Source organism: Monodelphis domestica, chromosome 2 (genome assembly GCF_027887165.1).
Source record: "Monodelphis domestica isolate mMonDom1 chromosome 2, mMonDom1.pri, whole genome shotgun sequence".
NCBI classification, from domain to species: Eukaryota; Metazoa; Chordata; class Mammalia; order Didelphimorphia; family Didelphidae; genus Monodelphis; species Monodelphis domestica.
The window spans coordinates 392,867,734-392,885,417 of NC_077228.1; the positions used below are offsets into that span (position 1 = coordinate 392,867,734).

The following is a 17,684-nucleotide window of genomic DNA, read 5'->3' on the forward strand; positions in this document are numbered from 1 at the left end:
AATGAGAATGTGGAGTAGGCACTCATTTACTGAATGGTACCCTAGTGGCCTGAGCTACTGGTAACTGAGCTCTCAAAGTGGCCTCACTTACCCAGGGAGTTTTTTGAGTATTAGATGAATCTGGCCGAGTACATTGCTGGAGCAAATGAGAAATGATTGGAATCAAAAGTTTTCTATGTCTTTTTTTCCCTTTAGTATTCAACATATTTGGTCTAAATAATGGATTAAAATCTGTGCCTTTGAAACCTTAAATATATTCTCCCTGCTCTGTCACATTGTAATACAATTCCCTTTTTCCTGAGCTGCTGAGACTTTATGTCCTGCTATGTTTGCAGCATTCCAATGTTCATTTGCTAAAATCCCCTTAACCATGCTAAATGTCTTGAAGGTGAGTATATTTTTGGATTTGATGTTGCTTTTTCAAGTACCAAGTATAACTTCTAACCACAATAGATTCAGAATTAATATATTAATATTAATTCTGTTTGTATTAAGAAGGAACTTGAAACTTTTTTCTCACCTCATTATCCCTTCATTTTTTTCTTCCTTTTATTCTATCCCTCTCCCATTGTATCTCTCTTCTATTATGTATACCCCAATTCCTTTACTGTTTAATTCCTTTCCTTTCTACATCCCTCTAGTTTTACTTATCTCTTATCCTCGCTTTGTCCTACCTTGTCTTTCTCCTTGCTTGTTGTGTATTCCTTCTCCCACTTTCTTTTTGTCACATCTAATCAATCGTTTGTAGTTGTCAGCCTCAAAGACTCATAAAATGTTATGGCTATAAGCAGAGCCATTAACAGAGCAAGGAAAATGAAGTCATTATTCAAGTATAGTGGAATATAGAGCACTCCAAGAGGATGCCATAGGCATTGGAGGAGGGGCAATATATAAGAGGATGCTTCAGGAGGATAAGGAGTACCAAATATCCAGAGACCTCCAATTAACTCAGTTTATCCACCACCTCCTCAACTCCATCAGAATCTAATGAAATCTCAATCAGGAATCTCCTTTGCCAAAGGTTATAGAATAAAATGGGATCACAGAGATGGAAAAAGCAATAGACTCCAATCTTTAAAAGTATCTCAGAATGAGTACCTTGGGTACTAGACAAGCATGGCCAGAAAGGTCCCTTCTTCTGCCATAGGAGACAGCAGGAAGAAAGGGGAGGCTGGACTATGGGATCAATGGAGAAAAGGAAAGCTTGACTTCCTGTGATTTGGGCAGGGGAGCAACACGTTATAAATTTTGATGGATTTTGGTTACTGCCATAAGTTCAACTAAGCTCTTACTTTCCACAGGCTTCAATTTTCTGTAGGAACTGACCTTTTACCAATAAATACCTGCCTCCTTTACCAAGGAAATGGAGAAACAGAGTCCATGAAAGTTGCCTACCTGTGAAGCCAGATTATGGTGGTGATCATGGAAAGGAGGGGCAGGAGGGTTAAGAAAGATGTTGGATTGCTCCATATTTTACCCTGCCATTTTATAATCCAAGATCTAACTAGCACCTAGTTTGAAGGAATATTGAAAATAAGAAGCTATATTTTTATCTAGCTTCCTTTTCACAGGAGTCCTAGAAAAGTCCTTTGGTTCTATTTTCTCTTCCTCTACTTACTTCTCAGTCCTTTGCACTCTGATTTCAGACATCACTATTCAACTCAAATGATGAGCTCTTATATTTTTGAAGTTCTCTTCATTGTATATTTCACAGATTTTTAAAGACTTAATCCCTCTCTACTTCTTTGCAGCATTTGACATCACTGATCCCTCCTCCTTTAGGTTATCTTCTCCACTGGCTTTCATGACACTGCTCCCTCCTAACCCTAACCCTAGGAGGGAGCAGTGTGAAATATACAATGATATACGATGGGTATCTTTAATTCAATATGTCCAAAAAGGAATTCATTATTCCCCCAACCCCAAAATCTAGCACTTCTCTCAACTTTTCTTCTGTTGAGGAAACCACCATCCTTTTTGTCACCCAGGTTTGCCTCTGACCATTCCTTCTTAGTCTTCTTTGCTGCATCAGTATCCATCCACCCACATTATTTCCTTCAGCCTCCACCCTCATATCCAACCAGTTACCAAATGTTATAGTTAAACTCCATAACATTTCTTACAAACATCCTATTCTCTCCATTCATGGAACCACTATCCTACTTCAGGCACTTGTCACTTCTTGCTTGTGATATTGGGAAAGCCTTCTACTTGGACTCCTGGGTTCTAATCTCCCCCTTACCCAATCCATCCTTCACACAGCTGTCCAAAGTATCTTCCTGAAGCATGAATCTCATTACAGCACTTTTCTGACTCAAGAACCACCAATGGTTTCTTATTGCCTCTAGGAAAAAAAAAAAGCAAACTCCTCAATTTATAGGATGTAGAGCTCTATGCAATCTGTTCCAAGCTTCCTTTTTCCTTTCCCTTTCTAGACTTCTTTCACGTTTCTCTCCTTTATACACTTTATGTTTCAGCTAAGTTGGCCTATTTGCTCTTCCCTGAATTTGACATTTCTTTTTCAGCCTCCATATCTTTTAACAAGCTGTGCCCTGTGCTTGGAATATGCTCTTTCCTCATCACTGCTTTTTAGAAACTCTTACTTTTTTTCAAGGATCATTTCATATGCCACTCCTTACTGGATAAGCTATTTTTGATCCTTTTGGTTAGTGCTCTTTCTTCCTCCTCAAATTATCATGTTTAGATCTACCTATTTAAATGTGAAGAATATAAGTTTCTTCAGTATGAGAATTGTTTGTATTTTATCCATTTCTCTTCTCAACCTTGCATGGTGCCTTGTACAGAGTAGGTACCTCATAAATGCTTATTGGATTGGATTTGATTTACTCTGCCTTTTTGCTATTCTAAGTTCCAGACTTCTAGTATTCATTTTCTCCTACCTGTTTGCCCCTCCCTTTATACTTCACTTACCATTCAATGACTTTATCTTCTACTCTTTGCCCAAGCTTTTATCTTCACTTTTGAAACTGCTAGCTCTAGAGACAATGGGTTCACCACTGTGGTCATATTGTAATGAATCTTGCTACCTGCATATGGGTCTCCTCTAGACAGTTCTCAAACAAATGTGGACATATTATTTAATTAGAAAAAGCTTTATACTATGAAAAGTGTTATGCCAGGATTGAAAAAATGTTTCTATATGTAAAGAATATTTCAAGGCCTATAGTATATTTCACTTGGAATTAAACTGTTGGTTTTGAGACAAATAGCTTTAAATCAATAATTTTTAAGTATTCTCTTTTGAGTATTGTCAAATGTCCTTAAATTACCTTAGGAAGAAAAAGTTAGATTGTTGAATGATCTTGCAGTATGTAATAACAACTCTCTACTTAGTGATAATTAGGTTTAGGGAGAAAAACTCTTTAGAGACAGTTGTATAACTTCTTTTTTTTTTTTTTAAATATATTTTATTTGATCATTTCCAAGCATTATTCGTTAAAGAAATAGATCATTTTCTTTTCCTCCCCACCACCCCCCATAGCCGACGCGTAAGTCCACTGGGCATTAGATGTTTTCTTGATTTGAACCCATTGCTTTGTTGATAGTATTTGCATTAGAGTGTTCATTTAAAGTCTATCCTCTGTCATGTCCCCTCAACCTCTGTATTCAGGCAGTTGCTTTTTCTCGGTGTTTCCACTCCGTTGTTTATCCTTTGCTTATGAATGGTGTTTTTTTTTCTCCTGGATCCCTGAAAGTTGTTCAGGGACATTACACCGCCCCTAATGGAGAAGTCCATTACGTTCGATTATACCACAGTGTATTAGTCTCTGTGTACAATGTTCTCCTGGTTCTGCTCCTCTCGCTCTGCATCACTTCCTGGAGGTTGTTCCAGTCTCCATGGAACTTCTCCACTTTATTATTCCTTTGAGCACAATAGTATTCCATCACCAACATATACCACAGTTTGTTCAGCCATTCCCCAATTGATGGGCATCCCCTCGTTTTCCAGTTTTGGGCCACCACAAAGAGCGCAGCTATGAATATTTTTGTACAAGTCTTTGTGTCCATTATCTCTTTGGGGTACAGACCCAGCAGTGCTATGGCTGGGTCAAAGGGTAGATATTCTTTTGTCGCCCTTTGGGCATAGTTCCAAATTGCCCTCCAGAATGGTTGGATCAGTTCACAACTCCACCAGCAATGAATTAATGTCCCTACTTTGCCACATCCCCTCCAGCATTCATTACTTTCCTTTGCTGTTATGTTAGCCAATCTGCTAGGTGTGAGGTGATACCTCAGAGTTGTTTTGATTTGCATCTCTCTGATTATAAGAGATGTAGAACACTTCTTCATGTGCTTGTTAATAGTTTTGATTTCTTTATCTGAGAACTGCCTATCCATTTCCCTTGCCCATTTATCAATTGGAGAATGGCTTGATTTTTTGTACAATTGATTTAGCTCATTATAAATATGAGTAATTAAACCTTTGTCAGAGGTTTCTATGAAGATTTTTTCCCAATTTGTTGTTTCCCTTCTGATTTTAGTTATATTGGTTTTGTTTGTACAAAAGCTTTTTAGTTTGATGTAGTCAAAATTATTTATTTTACATTTTGTGATTCTTTCTATATCTTGCTTGGTTTTAAAGCCTTTCCCCTCCCAAAGGTCTGACATGTATACTATTCTGTGTTTACCCAATTTACTTATGGTTTCCTTCTTTATGTTTAAGTCACTCACCCATTTTGAATTTATCTTGGTGTAGGGTGTGAGGTGTTGATCTATTCCTAGTCTCTCCCACACTGTCTTCCAATTTTCCCAGCAGTTTTTATCGAATAGTGGATTTTTGTCCCAAAAGCTGGGATCTTTGGGTTTATCGTATACTGTCTTGCTGAGGTCGTTTTCCCCCAGTCTATTCCACTGATCTTCCTTTCTGTTTCTTAGCCAGTACCAAATTGTTTTGATGACTGCTGCTTTGTAATATAGTTTGAGGTCTGGGACTGCAAGGCCCCCATCATATGTGTTTTTTTTCATTATTTCCCTGGATATCCTTGATCTTTTGTTCTTCCAAATGAACTTTGTTATGGTTTTTTCTAAATCAGTGAAGAAGTATTTTGGTAGTTCAATGGGTATGGCACTAAATAGATAAATAAGTTTGGGTAGGATGGTCATTTTTATTATATTGGCTCGTCCTATCCATGAGCAGTTAATGTTTTTCCAATTGTTCAAGTCTAGTTTTAGTTGTGTGGCGAGTGTTTTGTAGTTGTGTTCATATAGTTCCTGTGTTTGTCTTGGGAGATAGATTCCTAGGTATTTTATTTTGTCTAAGGTGATTTTGAATGGGATTTCTCTTTCTAGTTCTTGCTGCTGAGCTGTGTTGGAGATATATAGAAAAGCTGATGATTTATGTGGGTTTATTTTGTATCCTGCAACTTTGCTAAAGTTGTTGATTATTTCAATTAGCTTTTTGGTTGAATCTCTAGGATTCTTTAAGTAGACCATCATGTCATCCGCAAAGAGTGATAACTTGGTCTCCTCCTTGCCTATTCTGATACCTTCAATTTCTTTATCTTCTCTAATTGCTACTGCTAGTGTTTCTAGTACAATGTCAAATAGTAGAGGTGATAATGGGCATCCTTGTTTCACTCCTGATCTTATTGGGAATGCATCTAGTTTATCCCCATTGCAGATGATATTAGCTGTTGGTTTTAGATATATACTGTTTATTATTTTTAGGAATGACCCTTCTATTCCTATGCTTTCTAGTGTTTTTAATAGGAATGGGTGTTGTATTTTATCAAAGGCTTTTTCTGCATCTATTGAGATAATCATGTGGTTCTTGCTAGTTTGCTTGTTGATGTGGTCAATTATGTGGATGGTTTTCCTAATGTTGAACCAGCCCTGCATCCCTGGTATGAATCCTACTTGATCATGGTGAATGATCCTTCTGATCACTTGCTGGAGTCTTTTTGCTAGTATCCTATTTAAAATTTTTGCATCTATATTCATTAGGGAGATTGGTCTATAGTTTTCTTTCTCTGTTTTTGACCTGCCTGGTTTTGGAATCAGTACCATGTTTGTGTCGTAAAAGGAGTTTGGTAGAACTCCCTCTTTGCTTATTATGTCAAATAGTTTGTATAGTATTGGGGTTAACTGTTCTCTGAATGTTTGATAGAATTCACAGGTGAATCCATCAGGCCCTGGGGATTTTTTCTTAGGAAGTTCTTTGATGGCTTGATGGATTTCAATTTCTGATATGGGATTATTTAAGAATTCTATTTCCTCTTCTGTTAGTCTAGGCAGTTTGTATTTTTGTATATATTCATCCATTTCTCCTAAATTGGTGTATTTATTGCCATATAATTGGGCAAAGTAATTTCTAATGATTGCCTTAATTTCCTCCTCATTGGAGGTGCTGTCCCCCTTTTCATCTTTAATGCTGTGAATTTGCTTTTCTTCCTTCCTTTTTTTAATTAGATTGACCAGTACTTTGTCTATTTTGTTTGTTTTTTCAAAGTACCAGCTTCTTGTCTTATTTATTAAATCAATAGTTCTATCACTTTCGATTTTATTAATTTCTCCCTTAATTTTTAGGATTTCTAATTTGGTTTTCTGCTGGGGGTTTTTAATTTGATCGCTTTCGAGTTTTTTCAATTGCATTTCCAATTGATTGATCTCTGCTCTCCCTTGTTTGTTAATATGAGCTTTCAGGGATATGAATTTGCCTCTGATTACCGCTTTGGCTGCATCCCAAAAGGTTTGAAAGGATGTTTCGCCATTGTCATTTTCCTTGATGAAATTATTAATTGTTTCTATGATTTCTTCTTTAGCTAAACGGTTTTGGAGTATCATATTGTTTAATTTCCAATTGGTTTTAGATTTGGTTTTCCATGTACCATTACTAATCATTATTTTTATTGCCTTGTGATCTGAGAAGGCTGCATTCATTATTTCTGCTTTTTTGCATTTGTGTGCTATGTTTCTGTGACCTAATGTATGGTCAATTTTTGTGAATGTGCCATGTGGTGCTGAGAAGAAGGTGTATTCCTTTTTATCCCTATTTATTTTTCTCCATATGTCTATTAATTCTAATTTTTCTAAGATTTCATTCACTTCTTTTACCTCTTTCTTATTTATTTTTTGATTTGATTTATCTAAATTTGATAATGGTTGGTTTAAGTCTCCCACTAGTATGGTTTTATTGTCTATTTCTTCCTTCAATTCTCCTAGTTTCTCCATTAGAAATTTGGGTGCTATATTATTTGGTGCATACATGTTGATTAATGATATTTCCTCATTGTCTAGAGTCCCTTTTAACAAAATATAATTACCTTCCCTATCCCTTTTGATCAGGTCTATTTTTGCATTGGCTTTATCAGATATCATGATTACCACTCCTGCCTTCTTTCTATCAGTTGAGGCCCAGAAGGTCTTACTCCATCCTTTAATTCTGACCTTGTGGGTGTCAACCCGCCTCATGTGTGTTTCTTGAAGACAACATATGGTAGGGTTTTGGATTCTAATCCATTCAGCTATTCGTCTACGTTTTATGGGTGAGTTCATCCCATTCACGTTCAAAGTTATGATTGTCATTTGTGGACTCCCTGGCATTTTGATTGCCTTCCCTAATTCTAACCTTTTCTTCTTCGGCTCTACCTTTTAGTCCAGTGATTTACTTTGAATCAGTCCCCCTTGTCCCCTCCCTTGATGTTTCCCTTTTTAGTCCCTCCCTTTTTGTTCCCTCCCCCTCCCCCCTCTCTTTCCCTCCCTTTTTGTTCTCCCTCTCCCCCTCCCCCCCTTGGTTTTCCCTTCTCCTTACCCTTGTTGGGCAAGATAGAATTCAAGATCCCAATGGATCTGGATGTTTTTCCCTCTCAGAGTTGATTTCCCTGAGATTGAGGTTTAAGTAAACCCCCCCCCTCTCTTCCTCTCCTTCTTATAGGAGTTTTCTTCCCCTCCCCTTCCCCTGTGAATCTTTGTGTGAGAACCATTATTCTATTTGGTCTTTCTTTACCCCCTATTTATACATTACATTTTCCCCACATATTAGTATACATAGGTTGATATAAATGTAGTCCTTATAGAAGAGAGTTTGAGTAAAAGAAGATAACATTTTTCCCCTTTCCTTAATATTTACCTTTTCAGGTATTCCTTGCTCTTTGATTTTCGGTATCAAACTTTCCACAGAGCTCTGGTCTTTTCTTTGCAAAAAGTTGGAAGTCTTCTATTTTGTTGAATGCCCATACTTTCCCTTGGAAGTATATAGTCAGTTTTGCTGGGTAGCTGATTCTTGGTTGGAGACCCAGCTCTCTTGCCTTTCTGAAGATCATGTTCCATGCCTTACGATCATTCAGAGTAGAACTTGCAAGGTCTTGTGTGACCCTGATTGGCATTCCTTTATATCTAAATTGTCTTTTTCTGGCTTCCTGTAGGATTTTTTCTTTTGTTTGATAGCTTTGGAATTTGGCAATTACATTCCTGGGAGTTGTCTTTTGGGGGTTTAGTGTAGAAGGTGTTCTGTGAGCTCTGTCAGTGGCTGTATTGCCCCCTTGTTCTAGAATCTCTGGGCAATTTTCTTTGATTATATCTTGTATCACCATGTCCAGTTTGGTGTTTATTTCTGGCTTTTCTGGGAGTCCAATTATTCTTAAATTTTCTCTTCTCCCCCTGTTTTCCAGATCTATCACCTTGTCGGTGAGATATTTTATGTTCTCTTCTAATTTCTTGGTGTTTTGGCTTTGCTTTATTAGTTCTTGCTTTAAAGCCTGGTTTTCTTTTACAGTTTGGTCAAACTGGTTTTGTAGATGCGTGAATTTCTTTTGCATCATTTCCCACTTTTCCTCCCAGAGGGCTTCCATCTTTTTGGTCCTTTCTGATTCAAATTCTTCATGGGTTTGTGGAGAGTTTCTATTTCCTTTGGAAGATTTTGGAGAATTTTCTTGTATATCTTCTTCTATCTGCTCTGTATTTTGTATTTTGGCTCCATAGAATGTGTCCAGAGTCGCCCCTTTCTTCTTATTTTTCTTGGTATTTTGGGGCTTCTGTGCTTCTGTGGAGTTTGTCATCTCTGAACGTGGAGGATTGGCTTTTCTTGTCTTTGTCTGGTGATCAGGGGCTTTAGTCCTGGGCAGATGGTTCTATGACTTTCCCTGGGTTAAACTGAATATGCCTCACTGGAACTGGAATGGAAGGGTCGGACCACGAGGCCACACTCTCCCCCTGGCTCGATTTCCGGAAGTTGCCTTCAGAATCCCTGGCCGTGAGGCTGTTTCCTCGGCCTGCGGGGGGATGGGCTGCCGCTTCCCCAAGCTCCGAGAGCACAGACTTTCACTGAGACTTGGATAGCAGGATCCAGCCCGTGAGGCTGTCTTGCCCGCCCTGAGGGTTGCTGTTGTTTTGACCAGCTCTCTGCAGCGGAGGCCCCAGGCAGTAACTTTCACCCGGACCGACCAGCTCTTTGCAGCGGAGGCCCCAGGCAGTAACTTTCACCCGGACCAACCGGCTCTTTGCAGCGGAAGCCCCAGGCAGTAACTTTCACCCGGACTGGGACTTGGGTAGAAGACCCTGAGGGTTGTTGTTCCTCAGACCCTGCTCTCTGAGCCCGGCGCGGCTGCCGCTTCCGGGAGCCTTGGACTCTGCGCTCCTACCCCTGAGGTCCGAGGGATCTCGGGTTCTGGCTTTTAAGGGGAGCCGTACCTTTTGAACCGGGTCCAGGTCCAGGAGGAGGGTTCCCAGGGTCTGTGCTGTTGATCGTTTTGAATTTCGGCGCCTTAGGAGCTTCTAGTTTGAGATCGGTCGGGAAGGGTTTTCCGGAGATCTGAACTTCAGCTTTCTCTAAGCCGCCATCTTAACCGGAAGTCGTATAACTTCTTTTTTAAACACAAGTCACAACATATCACTAGTAACTTTTGAGGAACACTCCCAAAACACAAACAAACACACAATGGTACAGAATGAGCTGCTGATTATTTTTCAGGTTTACAACATTTGGGAAAGTTTGTGAGATGAGGTCTTTGAATATTCTTTGAAATAATAGACAAATGTACCTCTTCGAATTGCTCACATTTGACTTGATTTGACTAACGTCAAAATTAGTCTACAAGTTTACATTTCTATTATAGTAATATATAAGTGAAAGTAATAGAGTCCATGAAATTGGATCAATTTTGTTTATAGTTGCCCATTACCATTAATGTTCCCAAAACTTTATTTTTCTTCATTTCAGATTATTATCAATATTCTAGCCTTAGAAAAAGATTTTTAAACTACCTTCAAGAGCTTCAGGAGATACTATTATTCTCCTTTCTCTGGTGCTTTCTCCGTTTGTTAGGGCAGTAGTGCTCAAAATGTGGTCTGGAAAAATGTGGAAACCTCAGGCATTTCCTGAGACCCTTTCATGACTTCCTTATTTTCATAACAGTGTTAAGACATTTAAACTTCTAATATATCAGTAGATGTAGCCGATAACAAAATCTCTTGGGAGAGAAGTTCTTTCTCTCTATATATTTTAAAAAATAAACCCTTACCTTCCATTTTAGATTGATAATAAGTATTAGTTCCAGAGTAGAAGAGTGGTAAGGGCTAGGCAATTGGGGTTATAAGTGACTTGCCCAGGGTCATAGGTAGGAAGTCTCTGAGGCCAAATTTGACAGGTCCTCCCATCTTTATCCATGAAAGAACTAGCTGCTCCCTCAATAATGTTTAATAATGTAAAAGGGTACTGATACCAAAAGTTTTGAGAACTATTGTAGAAATTCCTGTCTAGATCTTCTTCCTTACATGCTTACATGACTGGTTTTCCTGAGAAGGATCAGCAGAATTAATTCTGTTTTCAAATCTCTCTCTCTCTCTCTCTCTCTCTCTCTCTCTCTCTCTCTCTCTCTCTCTCTCTCTCTCTCTCTCTCTCTCTCTCTCCATATATATATATATATACATATATATATATGCACACACAGATATAGATGTAAATAGAATGATTTTAATTTTTTGTCTTTATTTTATTTTTCCCCAATTAAATATGTAAAGACAGTTACAACATTTAAAAAGAATTCAAGTCTCAAATTTTCTCCCTTCTTCCCTCTTCCCCCCCTTTGCCCCTGTTGAGAAGGTAAGCAGCCTAATATAGATTTTACATTGCAATCTATTAAACATTTTTCCAATATTAATCCTTTTGTGGAAGGAAACTCAAACAAAAAATTAATAAAGACAATGAAAAAGCCTTGCTTTGGTCTGGATTCAGAATCAGTTCTTTCTTTGGAAGCAGATGGAAGTAGTTTTTATCATGAGTCCTTTGGGATTGTTTTGGATCATTGTATTGCTTTGAATAGATTAAGTTATACATAGATGTCCTTGAACAGCATTGCTCTCACTATGTACAATGTTCTCCTGGTTTTGCATACTTTGCACACTTTTGCATACATGTAAGTCTTTCCAGGTTTTTCTGAGCTCCTCCTGCTCATTATTTCTTATAGTAAAATAGTGTTCCATTAAAAACTCATATACTATAATTTACTCAGCCATTTCCCAGTTGATGGGTATCCTCTTACTTTCCAATTCTTTGACTCTACAAAAAGAGCTTTTAAAAATATTTTTGTATATATATGTCCTTCCCCTCTTTTAAAAAAAAAGCTCTTTGGAATACAAACCTAGTAATGGTATTGCTGAGTCAAAGGCTATGATATATTGTTTTATAGTTTTTCAGGCATAAATCCAAATTGTTTTCCAGAATGGTTGAATTAGTTCACAACTCCCCCAATTGTGCATTAGTGTTCAATTTTCCCACATCTCCTCCAAGTTTTGTCATTTTCCTTATCTGTCGTAATAGCAAATATGATAGATATGGGGTGGTACCTCAGAGTTGTTTTAATTTGGATTTCTCTAATTAATAGTAATTTATTTTTTCACATGCCTATAGAGAACTTTAATTATTTTGAGAACTGACTGTTCATATCTTTTGACCGTTTATCTGTATATTTGAGAAACATGACCTTTATTAGAGAGATTTATAAAATATTTTTAACCATTATGATTCCTGTTTATTACTCTCCATCTGTATATTATATCTCTATCTGTTTAGTTTCTGATCCCATATCCCCCAATTTTCCCTCTTTTCTATCAGCCCCATTCCCTCCTCTTATCCCCTTCCCCTCTTACTTTCCTATAGATCAAGATAGATTTCTATACCTAATTGATGGTGTCTATTCTTCCTTCATTGAGCCAGTCCTGATGAGAGTAAAGTTCAGGTGCTCCCCTCCCCTCCTCCTCCACCTTCTCTTCCATTGTAAAAGTTCTTTCACGTCTCTTTTATGTGAAATAATTTATTCCATTCTATTTCTCCCTCCCCCCTTCTTCCAAAGCATTTCCCTTTCTAACTCCTTAATTTTATTTATTTTAGGTATCAATCTATCCTTTCAACTTAAGCTCATATCCTCTTTCTATGTTTTCTCCTAATTGCCCCAATAAATATAGAGTTCTTAGGAGTTATTAGAATTATCTTCCCAAGTAGGGATGTACACAACTAAACCTTATTAAATGTCTTTTGATTTTTCTTTACTGTTTAATTGCCTTTTTATGCTTCTCTTGAGTCTTGTATTTGAGAGTCAAATTTCCATTCAGCTCTGGTATTTTCATCAGGAATGTTTGAAGTCCTCTATTTTATTGAATACCAATTTTTCTCCTGAAGGATTATGTTCAATATCAGCCAAGAAGTGATTCTTGGTTGAAGTCCTAGCTCCTTTGTCCTCTGGTTTATCATGTTCTAGGCCCTCTGATCTGTTTATGTAAGCTACTAAATTTTGTGTTATCCTGATTGTATCTCTACAATATTTGAATTGTTTCTTTTTGTCTGCTTGTAATATTTTCTCCTTGACCTCAGAGTTCTGGAATTTGGCTATAATATTCTTGAGAGTTGTCCTTTTGGGATCTCTTTCAAGAGGTGATTGGTAAATTGTTTCCATTTCTATTTTACCCTCTGCTTCTAGAATATCCAGGCAGTTTTCTTTGCCTTTTCCTTGATAGTTTCATGAAAGATAATATCTAAGCTCTTTTTTAATCATGGATTTCAGGTAGTCAATAATTCTTAGATTATCTCTCTTTGCTTTGTTTCCCAGGTCAATTGCTTTTCCGATGAAATATTCCCTTTTTTCATTCTTTTGACTTTGATTGTTTCTTTTGTCTCATGGAGTCTTTAGCTTCCATTTGCCAAGTTCTAATTTTTAAGACATGATTTTTTTGAGTGAACTTTTAGTACCACCTTTTCCATTTGGTCAATATTGCTTTTGAAAAGGCTCTTTTTTCTCAGTGAATTTTTGTACTTCTTTTTCTATATGGCCAGTTCTGCCTTTTAAGAAGTTCTTCTTTTCATTGCATTTTTAATATTGTTTTCCATTTGGCCAATTCTAGTTTTTTAAAAAGCTCTTCTCTTCAGTGGATCCTTGTGCCTATTTTACCAATTGGCCTATTCTGTTTTTTAAGATATTAATTACTTGAGTATTTTTTTAATGATTTTCCTGTATCACTCTCATTTCTTTTCCACATTTTTCCTTCTACCTCTCTTGACTTCTAAAGTGTTTTTTGAGCTTCTCCATTAATCCTTTTTGTGCTTGAGAGCAATTCATATTTTTCTTAGAGGCTATGGATGCAGCAGTATTGATTTTATTATTTTCTGAGTGTATGTTTTTGTCTTCCCTGTCACCAAAATAAATTTCTATGTTGAGTTTATTTTTTGTTGTTTGTTCATTTTCCAGCCTTTTTCTTTTCTTTTAATTTGAAAAAAAATGGCTAAAATTGGATTCTACAGCTGCGGCAAAGGGAAAACTGTTCTAAACTTCCAGTTCTTTGTGCAGCTGCTTTCAGAGCTAGCTTCTGGAATCTATTCACTTTCAGTTCTTCCAAGGTGGTTTGATATAAAGAGAAGTGTATTTAACCCATTCCCAGCCTGTGTTCAAGTCTGTGAGTAACCACAAGTACTCTTTTCTGCCTTGAAACTGTGGGAGGGTCCCCTGCTCCCCTTGGCAGCAAGTGCTGATGTGTGCTGATGCTCTGCCTCTCCCTGAGACCCTGTGCTGAGATTGTTACCTGCATCTCTTATGGGCAATGCAACAAAAATCTTGCACATAGAACCAGCAAAAGGAGCCCTGTAATCTCCTTCTGAGCAGTTCAGCTGCTCCCGAGGGCTGTTGCTATGGCAGGGCCTGCCTTGGCATGTAACTTGCGTGCTCCACTTTCACCCCAGAGTAATAGATTCTTTCTGCTTGTCTTCTAAGTTGTTTGGGGCTGAAAAATTATTTTTTCTCATTTTTAATAGATTATACTGCTCTACAATTTGTTTTGAGACATTATATCATAGTTTTTTAAAGGGTAATTGGGTAGAAATCAGTTGGGTCTATGTACCTTCTCTGACATTTTAGCTCTGCCCATCTCTATAGTAGCTTTAAAGTGATATCTGGGGCAGTTAGGTGGCACAATGGATAGAATACCAGGACTGGAGTCAGGAGGACCTGGGTTCAAATCTGGTCTCAGACACTTCCTAGCTGTGTGATGCTGGGTAAGTCATGTAACCTTATTTGCCTTGCCTTTGCTCCTCTGTCTTAAATTTGTTACTAAGACAAAAAGTAAGGACTTAAAAACCAACAGTAATTTCTTCTTCCTTTTGGGTCAAAAAAAGAATTCAGAGTGGTTTAGCAGTGACTTTTGAAATATGAAAAATAGCCCATTTCTCAGTACTCTCATGGGAAAGGTCTCAAAAGAACTTTTAAACTCGTTTCAGGGAAAAAGACTTTCTGTTGCTGAGTATCTCTAAAGGCTTTTCCCATAAGGAGGAAATCTCATAGCAGCAGTGAAACCTCATTCTTCTCTTTTCATAATGGACACCTGAGACTAAGACAAGATAGCAGTAATATTTAAAGAATGTTAGAGGAAAAGACACATCAAATATTTATAGTATCTACCTCTGATCTCCCTTCAACTTGAGCTCTAGAATTATGAGAGTTACATATACCATTTGGTTTCATTTGCACTCTTCCAAAAAACTGCTGGCTTTAAGCCTTTTCAACCTGTCAGTTTCAAATTTTAATTAGAAATTGTATTGACATTTTCATTCATACTTTATGTTCCTTTATTGATAGGTAGAGTTCATCACTACAGAGGCATACTGATTTGATTCGCTAGCAAAAAAGATCTGTTGTTGAAGTTACCAGCTGTGTATTCAGAGGACTGAGCATGAAGCATGACCTCCCTCCCCTTGGCAAAGAGGTGGTAACTACAGGTATGGAATGAGGCACACGTCAAATGTGGATACTGTGTTGATTTGTGTTATTTAACCTTTTTTGTTAAAATAAAGGGTTCTATTTGTTGGAGATAATGAGTAATTGGGTCGTAAAAAATGTTTTTTAAAAGAATATCAATAAAACTTTTTTAAGTGAAAGTAAGAAAACTTCTTAGGACTATTTTAATAGTCAAGATGGGTGTTAATGATGACCGTAGTAGAAATAAAACAACGAGAACAGAAAGAGGGAAAGGGAGCAATCATTTTTATATTACTTATTTTGTTCAGGCACTGGAGTTAGAGCTTTTTACAAATGCCAGCTAATTTGATTCTCACAACAGCTCTGTTTTAGGTGCTTTTATTTTTCCCTTTTACTGTTGAAGAAATAGACAAGTTCTAATTAAATGACTCTCCCAACATCACAGAGCTATTAAATGTCTGAGGATATATTTGAATATATATGAAATCACTATACCATCAGATGTCTCTCAGAGAGGGGGGATAGCAGTGAGATATTTTATTATTTTGGTCATTAGCATCTAACTAGATATGAGAGGTCAGAGAGGAGGAACTGTCAAAGGTAGTACCACAGTTTCAGATGTTGGAGACCAGGAATAGTGTTCAACAGCCACTGAAAGAAATGGTGAGATGGCAGGTGCAGGAGGAAAGATAACTTAGTTTGGGACATTTTCAGTGGTGTAGAGAGGTGAAGTTGCTTAGATAGAGATGTGGTTCTGAAGATCAGCAGAGAGGTCAAGGTTAAAAATTGTAGATTTTGGAGGCATCTGCATAGAGAAGATGATTTAAAACAGACTGTCAATGAATGATATTGTCAAAGGAGAGAATTTAGAGAGAGAAGAAAGGAGGTCCAAGATATTGTAGAATATCCACATTAAGGAGTGTGGATGAGGAGGAGGGTGCAGAGATGGAGTTAAATAAGGATTCGTTAGTTATAAAGAAAACTGGCAGAGTATGGTGTCTTAGAAGTGTTGGCTGGAGAGAATATCCACTAGTAAGTGTAATCAATATTGTCAAAAGCTACAAAGAGGCCAAGAAGGAAGAGGAATGAAATAGAGATTATTGGAGGCCACTGGAGAGCTTCAAATGAGTAGTTTTTATAAATTGGTAGATGGGAAAATCTGATTACAAAGGAATAAATAGAAAGAGAGTAAAGATTTTAGGTACACATATTTTCAAGTCAAATGACAGGGGGAAAACGAATGAGAATAATAATTGGCTATATGAAATTATAAAGTTTGTGATGCATTTTATACACATTATCTCATTTGATGGTCTCTCTTGAGGGTCAAGGGAAGGCTTTTTTAGAATTATGAAGGCTCTATCCAGATAGAATCTAAACTCATGTAAACACTGAATATTAGGACTAGAAGTAAGATTAGAGGTCACTTCTGTCAATACCCTCATTTTACAGAAGAGAGTTATTTCATAGTCATTGATACTGGTTGATTGGGTTAGATATGAATTCTAACTAATATTCAAAATAGGTGAAAGAATTAGAAAATCCAGAGTTTTATTTCTATTCAAAAGCTTTAGTTTTGCAAGCCACAAAGCACTGTTGGAATTTAGGGTGGCTGACTTGACCTATGATTTCAGTGGCATAGAGAACCCCTGGTGAGAAACTCCCTTCCCCATAGCAGATGGACACATGCTCTGGAATTGATAGTCTTAGAACTGCCTGGGACACTGAAGAGTTTAAGCAATTTGGTCAGGATCACACAGCCCATATGTTTCAGAGCCAGACTTTAATTCAGGTGTTCTTAACCCCAAGGCCAACTCACTCTCTACCTTGCCAGGATGAATCTCAGCTATGTAAATATGTCATGGCATTTCTTGCCCAAGCAAGGACTTCTGGTTTATTTAGTGTCATGAATAAAAATCAAGCTCTCTACTATAAAATGCAAGACTTTGTAGAATGCAAATGTGACAAGTTCATCTCTAAGCGTAACACATGTTGTCTTTTAAATATTTCTTGGAATTTAGATGTCCATACTTTGCCCTCTTACATGTCATTCATCAGAAAATCTCCAAATAACAGAATCGAATGGAAGAAAAAAGGGGCATCTTTTCCATTCCTTTGCTTTCAAGTACGCCTCAGCCATCTCAGGCAGAAGAAATTTTATGTTAAAAAATCTCTAACACAAGGGTGTCTCAGGAGTCGGTTATATTCGTTATATTTACACTGTCAGAAGATTCCTCCTTCAGTCTACACCCTAAGAGACTCAGCCATTCCTCCAAGCTGTAACGCAAGCTCAGTGACACCTTTTTCATCCCCTGGGAATATGGAAATTAACTCATCCTTCTCTTTATGCTTGAAAGGTTTGATAACAAACAGTGATTTGGATTCTTTCCTTCCCATCAAGCATGAAAGAGATCTTGCTCACTTAAATATGGGTTGGCATAACCATTAAGATGGAGGAAGGATTGTCCTCCATCCTTTCCAGTCTAT

At 37.4% G+C, this 17,684-nt stretch overlaps 1 long non-coding RNA gene across 4 annotated transcripts in view; it reads left to right on the forward strand.

The window, feature by feature from the left end:
- LOC103105971 (uncharacterized) overlaps positions 1-17,684 on the forward strand; it is a 116,379-nt gene that overhangs the window by 43,278 nt on the left and 55,417 nt on the right. For 3 of the 4 annotated variants that reach the window (XR_008916656.1, XR_008916655.1, XR_008916654.1), the window contains one exon: positions 15,078-15,217. This is a non-coding gene — a long non-coding RNA (uncharacterized LOC103105971). Of the gene's footprint in view, positions 1-2; positions 389-15,077; positions 15,218-17,684 lie in introns of those variants that run through there. The other variant, XR_008916657.1, reaches the window with a different exon arrangement.